The sequence below is a fragment of the Corticium candelabrum genome, chromosome 5 (assembly GCF_963422355.1).
Source record: "Corticium candelabrum chromosome 5, ooCorCand1.1, whole genome shotgun sequence".
In the NCBI taxonomy this organism is placed as follows: Eukaryota; Metazoa; Porifera; class Homoscleromorpha; order Homosclerophorida; family Plakinidae; genus Corticium; species Corticium candelabrum.
Genome location: NC_085089.1, coordinates 4,516,278 through 4,524,317, shown reverse-complemented (window position 1 = coordinate 4,524,317; position 8,040 = coordinate 4,516,278). Strand labels below are relative to the sequence as shown.

General features: G+C 43.1%; 1 pseudogene; it reads left to right on the top strand.

The window, feature by feature from the left end:
• The first annotated feature begins 3,853 nt into the window (after positions 1–3,853).
• On the top strand, positions 3,854–4,367 carry LOC134179579 (uncharacterized; annotated as a pseudogene).
• Positions 4,368–8,040: the final 3,673 nt, after the last annotated feature.

Here is an 8,040-nt window from a genome sequence, read left to right as displayed (position 1 = left end):
CTCTGTAAGGCTAAGAAGCTAATACTGCTTGCATGAGTGGTCCAGCTTTTTCCCCCATCTGTGTGAGTCTAAGGTATGTGTATATCTTGTCTATGTAGTATCTTCGCTTGTCGAGGGTGCACACCTCCACTTAGCGCCTAAGGTGCAAACACATATTAGACATATGTACTCGATGGTATATACACATTGGTTTACAGTCTATATCTATGGAAGTCATTTGTCTAATAGGGCGCACTGGTTAGATCCAGTCAAAAGCGGTTAGATCTGGTCAAAACCCGTCATGGGGAATTCTCGGGGGGGGGGGGGGGGGATTTAGGAAATCCCACGTGCTCATCATGTGCACGGGTCAGCTATAAAAGCAGTGCACTGCATAGATAGCATCATTCTGTCCTTGGTGATAGAAGTGTGCGCTCTAAACACGTTTTTGTGGTATTCTCTGTCAGGATCGCTAACAAATTGACTATAGTAGACAACTGATATAACTTATATACAAGCACGTTGTGTGGCAGTCTCTTGAAGTGTCAAGAAATTGTGCTCTGTTAGACAAATGAGTTCTACAGTATATACAAAGATGAAAGCATTGATGAAACGATTGAACTCTCTTCTAGCTAAGGTGTTAATTACACCTGAATTGTATGGTGAGAGTATTGATGTCATTGAGTTATCTATGACATAGCAATCTGAGGGTCAAGTTGGTTTACCATCTCCACGTGTGAAGCCAACTCCAGCTCCATGTGAAACCCACCCCTGATTTACGTGTGAAGCCATCTCCAGCTCGCCGTGTAAAACCCACACCCGCTCCACGTGTGAAGCCCAGTCCAGCTCCACGTGTGAAACCCAACCCTGCTCCACGTGTGAGACTTACTCTGCATGTGAAACAAACACCAACCGTGTGGAAACGCGTGCCTCACGCTGTAGGTAATTTCCTCCGAGGTTGGCAGATGAATGTGCCAGAGGATCCACACGATTCGCAAGCCTTTCTGGCAAATGCACATTTACAGATTCATCACAAGCTCGTCGAAGAGATCCTATCACTGAAAGGTGTGAAATTCCAACTGCTTCTGGAAGTTCATCTTTACAAACAGACAACCGAAGGACTCGACAAATGGAATGAACTTGCACATATAAGTAAAATGGAACCTCTTTACAGCCAACAAGATCTCAAAATTGTTAGATAGAAGATCTGAAACAGTTCACCAACGAAGGAAACGGATGGACAGTGGATGGCATCACACGATTCAACTCCACATGGCATGATACCAACCGATCCACGTCGGCTCCTATCTCCCACTTCCAAAAGAAGTGCAAACAAAGGCCGTTGTCAACGTTAAAAACAAAGATGACAGCTGCGTACAATGGGCTCTGCATTTGGCACTCTTCTCCACACGTTACCACATTGATCGATCCAGCAATACCCGACAGACGATGGACTGTGTTGGAATGGTATTCAAGAACCGACTCCCATCAAACAGATCGATCTTGTGGAGAAGCAAAGCCCCAAACTCGCTGTGAACGTCTTCGGATGTGACAAAGGTGTGTATTCACTCAGGTTATCAAAGTCTGAGTCACCCATCAGGATCAACCTTTTCATCGGCAAAGGACTTAACAACACTACACTTGGATCAAAAGTCTCAACTGCCTACTCAACAATCAAAGCAAGAATACTCATCGTATGTTCTTCTGCGAATGCTGTCTACACGGATACATGTGACAAGACTTTCTTGAACAACACAAACCCAACTGTTGAGATATCGGACATTGCGCCATCCGAGTAGAGATGCTTGAAAACGGCAAGAACAAACTCAATTTCCAGAATTACAAAGCCAACTCAAGTCCCTTCATCATCTCTATGCAGATTTTGAGTCTCTCATCAACAAGATCGAATGACCCACATGTTATCCCAACAAAAGCAACACCCAGAAGACAGCTCATCGCGAAGCTTGTGGTTTCTCTTACATCATCGTATAGTGCGACGGACAAACTCAACAGCCCGTCATCTACCAAGGACCCAATGCTACTCAACACTTTCTACAGTGTTTGCAAAGAGAAGAAGCCAAGATCAAAATGTCAAACAAAAACCCATCAAGATGACGACACAAGATTGGATAGATCACAATGCAAAAGACTGCCACATCTGTGATAAACCTCTAGTCGTAGACACCCATAGAGACACCATTGATGGTTTTGATCCAAACACAGGCAAACACAAAGGAGCTGCACACAAGAAATGCTACTTCTAGTCTCCCACCATTATTGGACGCAAGGCTAAACACAAACCCAAAGGTGATGACACAGACATCTGCTACATCTGCTACAAGTCTCATTATGAAGAACTATTGGAATTGCGTTTGCGACCATTGTCACATTACGGGACAATATTGAGATGCAGCTCACAACCAATGCAATCTCAAATGTAGATTGTCTACAACCATTCCCGTGGTCTATTGATGCAAGCCATCTCTAAGGTGCAAGGCAACGTCAGCTGCATTTCCAACAACATGGAGAAGTATATTTCATTCTCTCTCAGACAGCTACACTTCATCAACAATGTTCAGTTTCTGTTGGCCTCACTGGACAAATTGGTCAATGCACAAGATCCAACCATTATGCATACAACTAGTGAATACGAGCCTGACGACGAAAAGCGCAACCTACTCTTAGGAAAAGGTGTCTATCTGTACGAGCACATGGACGATTGGGCACTATTCCACGAACCCAAACTACCACCTCAAGATGCCTTCTACAGCACATTGAACGATGAAGGGATCACCGATGGAGATTACGACCACACGCAGAAGGTATGTTCGACCTTTGGATGTAAGGCCATGGGCGAATATCACGATTTGTATTTGTGTTGGGATGTACTACTGCTAGCCGATGTCTTGGAGAACTTTTTAAAGACCTGTATGGAGACCTACCGATTCGATCCAGCTTACTACTACACAAGTCCAGGGCTTTGTGGGATACTTGTTGAAGCAGTTGGGAGTAGAGCTGGAACTCTTGACCAACTATGACATGCATCTATTTGTTGAGAAAGGTATGCGAGGTGGTATATAGATGGTCTCTTAACGATATGCCAAAGTCAACAATCATCACGTCAACGGCCACAATCCCGACAAGCCCACCATTTACATCCAGTATCTAGATGCCAACAACCTATACAGATGGGCGATGTCACAACCTCTACCTACTGGAGGATTCGAGTGGGTGGATCCATCAAGCATGTAAACAATACTAGATCATCCAGACAAAACTGACAAGGGATACATACTAGAAGTCGATCTAGAGTATCCATTAAATTCACACCACGAACACAGTGCCTATCTGCTAGCACCCAAACGTCTAGAGTATCCATTAAATTCACACCACGAACACAGTGCCTATCTGCTAGCACCCAAACGTCTGGAGGTTCCAAACGAATGGATGTCAGACTACCAAGGGTATTTATGGGGTTAAATCGAATGAAGTAGAGAAGTTGATACCCAATCTCTGAAACAAGACCAAGTACGTTCTCTACTATAGGAACCTACGATTGTACTTGTCTCTATGTATGGAGCTGACCGAAATCCACCATGTGCTTCAATTCTATCAATCTCCTTGGATGACCTCCTACATGCACAAGAACACCAAGCTTCGCAAGCGGGCCATTTGCGACTTTGAGAAAGATCTGAGAAAACGTCAAGACGTCAAACTCGTACGATCGTGTGAGGAGAACAGATTGTGCAAGCTGATCACTGACCGAATGCAGCGTTATCTTTGATGATGGGCTCACCGTACTCCACATGAACAAGAAACAGATCGTATTGAACCGACTCGTGTATGTGGGTATGAGTGTTTTTGAACTCTCAAAACAATGATGGACGACTTTTATTACAACCAGCTGAAGAAGGAGTACGGAGATTGATGCGAGTTGTTGTACACAGACACAGACAGTCTGCTACTTGAGATCCAGACTGAAGACGTGTACGCAGACATGGCCAACCACGCCAACCTCTACGATACAAGCAATTACCTCAAAGATCACCACTCTGCGACGTAAAAATACCAAGGTGTTGAGGAAAATGAAAGATGAAAGTGCGGGCGTTCCCATAATGGAATATGTAGGACTTTGACCTAGGATGTATTCGATCGAAGCCAAGACCACCTCGATCAAGAAAGCCAAAGTAGTGAAGAAGAAGCTACAACAGTACTAGGAAGCACTGTCTGGTAAGACATTTGACCACGGTGTGAACATGCTGCGAAGCGGGGGTCATCATATCTACGGAGTTCATCAGAACAAGATGTCTCTATCTCCACTGGATACCAAACAGTATATTTGTAATGATGGGACTTGCACTATAGCCTATGGGCATTCAGATATAGTCTAACCGATATGGGTTTATATAGAAACGTTATTTTTAAAAAGTCTCACACACAACGGGTGGTGGTGCCACATCTGAACAAGTGCTTGGAAAGTCGACTTTGGACTTTTTATAGTGCTTTCTACTTAGCTTGTCCGGAATGGGAGGACACACATTGGCGACAAGTCGTCCAATCGTTTAAGTTCGAAGAGGAGAATACCCTCTTCCTCGAAGATATCCTTTTAATGTGTTCAACTCTTTCTTGTAGCCGGTGTAGGCAAGTTGACAGGCCTCCACCTTCATGGGATAATTCTTCTTTATTGTAAGTGCGTGTAGAACCGCACCCATGGCCCCCAACCTGGCCAAGGTCACGTGGAGTGCCAAGTCTTTTTGCGTTTAAAAGACCTAAGCAGTTTTCTATAACACCAACATCGGTGGTAGTAGGTGAGGTGCAGCTGGGTGAGCATACGGATGTCACTGTCTGACAGATTGTCGTCAATGTGATTGAAATTAACTGCTGGAATCATCTGGCTATATATAACCTAGAAATTTACGTCTGTTTCAACCCATCCAAGTCCCTTCAAATATCTTTATTAGTGTAGCAAGAACTGTTACATCATTTCAACTCCATCCACTTTGGTTTCAACTCCATCCATCAACCTCATCAACTTTGGTCTGAATACCATCCACTTTAGTATCGAGTGCTGTTTGCTGACCAACCATTTTGTTTATGTCGACATTAAGCTTACTTGCAGTCTTCTTCAAGGTCTTTATACCTGTTCGGTTTTTCTGTATCCAAACAGTATTTTGACCTGAAGTTCTCGACACCAAATTCGTGCTATCTCTCAACAATTGGCCGTCCTGGGTGAGTTGCAGCAAATTGTTGACTCTCTACTTGTTCCAAACTTGTTAATCGACATTCTGTGTAGCCTGTATGTAGTCTACATAAATGGATCTCATCAATTTCAATGACACCAGGTGACGAGGCAAGCCGAAAGATAGTTGGCATTTTCTACTCCTCGATTTTCATTATCTCATGATACGCCTGACGGGTCGTGGAAAGACAACACTGTTGTGTAACATGTTGATGAGGTGGATGAATCCAGATGAGTCAATCGTCTACAACACCATCAATCTCGACCAAGAAAAATATATTGACAGCTACAAAAATTTTACGACTTTCTGGAGACCGAGGGAGTGAATTGAAAATTCCAAACACTCAAACTGGAAGAGGTGATACCCATCAAGGAACTGGATGGTGACGACAGCAATCACGTGGAATCCATCAAGGAGTACTTTTCACTGTCCAGAAACTGCAACTGCAATTGCATCTACCTCACTAAGAGCTACTACGATGTCCCAAAATATATATGTCAAAAATACCAAAGTCTTTTGTCTCTTCCACGGACTGGACAACAAAGATATTTGACAAATAGCAGACGATCACAGCAACGCCATCAGCAATGAAGAGTTTGCTGATATCTATAGGAAGGCATCGTGCAAGCTCTTCTCATTCATGATTCTCAACAAGACGAGCAAACATATACCAGATATATCGTTGTGGCTTGGATAAGTTGTGTCTATGTCTAACCCTATAGTATAGTATGGCATTTGCTCAAGTGAATGGCATGCAAGAGTGTAAAGCGTTGGAGAAATTTTTCAAGAATAGAGAAATTCTCAAGAAGCGCATCATCGTAGTAAAAATTGGCAAGCAGCGTTTACAGGAGAGGTAGCTCAACCCTTGCAACAACCCGTCAAAACAGAGTTGGACAACCAGCAAGATAAATTGATAAAGAAATTACAAGAGGGGCAAGGGCAAGATGCTCTGACAAACACTCAGGCCGATATTGTAAACTAGCTCACCATTCCGTTCTCCACAAGGGCAGATCAGCTATTAGTATGAAAATTAGCAGCCAGACGGAATTCTCATTCAGAGTTACATCTCGTTCTCAGAAATTTGCAAGAATCGAGTATCCCCATGTATGCAAATTTATATGTTGTTGCATAAGTATCTCATTCTAATTTAGTTTGAAGTGTATCTCTGAAAAATTATTAGCTGGACAAAATTCTCATGAAGAATTTCGTTTAAAGTTATATCTCGGTCAATGGTATCCCATTCTGAGACTATTGATTGTTAAATAGCTAGTATCTCGTTACAGACAAAGAAAATACAACAGTGTCCTGTTTTCTAAAATCTCATTGATTGGATTATTGATTGGTTGAAGCCATTTCGACAGTCTCGTTGTACGCCGTGTTACTTCGAAGACTTTGCTACCGTTGCGAGGAACAGGTGTATCGAACTTGGCATCTATTTGACACAAATCCCGTTTGGAAATATATCCAAGCAGCATGACTGGAAGTCACGTGCAGTTGCGTACTCACCCGGATAATCATGTCCTCGTATATCACGAAGTCATGACTCGTACCGACTCTTGACATTTTGACAGCTCCGCTGAACTTTGTCACTTCGAAGACATTGCTGGTGTTGCGGGGAACAAGTGTGTCGAACGTGGCAGCTCTTCAACGGGCGTAGACGGTCAAACAACTGTGGCCGGTTTTCTTCAAGATCCAGATATGAGCAAAATATCTTCCTTTTCCCAATGCCGCCAGCAATAAACGACCACGCTTGAGATTAATTTAATTTAAAACATTCTCAAACGATTTTACAAAGGCTAGTTGGTAAAACGAGACGTGCCCATCAAGCTACAAAAGACGTCGCCAATGCAGACATCCATGCCTTGCGGAATTATATGTATTTAGGGTTCTCACTACAGCATGGCAGTGTGGCGCAGCGCCACGCTCCAGTAGGAATGCGCCACGTTCAGAAATAGTAGGTAGGCATCCAAAGTCTTCCAGCTAAGGAATGTTTAAGAATTCCGTACCACTGAAACACGATACTCAAGGTGTCTAGCCACAAATCTAGGCTCTTACAAAATAACGAGGGGTGACAGCCTCATTCTAAACGCACAAGTGTTGATTGCCATCCTGGATGTGTTGTCTCTGATTCTAGTCCCGGATGCCCTTCCTGTGACCCAGAAAGCACACCTGTTCAGACTCTTGTATGGCTTCATGCGAAGCAACAACAGTGACCCACATGAATCAATGCCTGACGAGGCACACTTTCTGTAGTTTTGTATTGCGCATGTGCAACCTATGAACATTGCTAAGAAGGGCTTACTGGCAATCGAATTTGATTTTCTTGCCAGGCATATGAACGTATGTTACATGCAAGTCTCCAGATGAGCTCTGTCGTCGCTTGGTAGTTCTCGTCACCAGCAAAACTGCTGGTAACAATAGCACTGCTCTGGACAATGAGATCGTCGAGATCATGGGTTATTGGTGGATGGTATTATCTTCTAAAAAGCCTACAAAAATATTCACAATTATGTAGACTAGTAGTATAGACATGGGTCAAGCACAATCGAGCCAGGGTATGACTACTCATCAGCTTCATGATCATCTTCAAATACATATGAAAGCGATGCGTATGGAATTCAAATTTGTTATTTTAGAACTGGTGATGGCTATATGAGAAAATAACAATAGCGTGTTGATCAATATCATCTTGGATTATGCGACACAATTGTATCGGGAGAAAGTTTACATGAGCCAAATACTTGGATATGTGCAAACATATTGGTGAAAGAATCTTATCTAATTCTATATATAATGCCATGAGTGAAACGGTTCTAGCATTAGA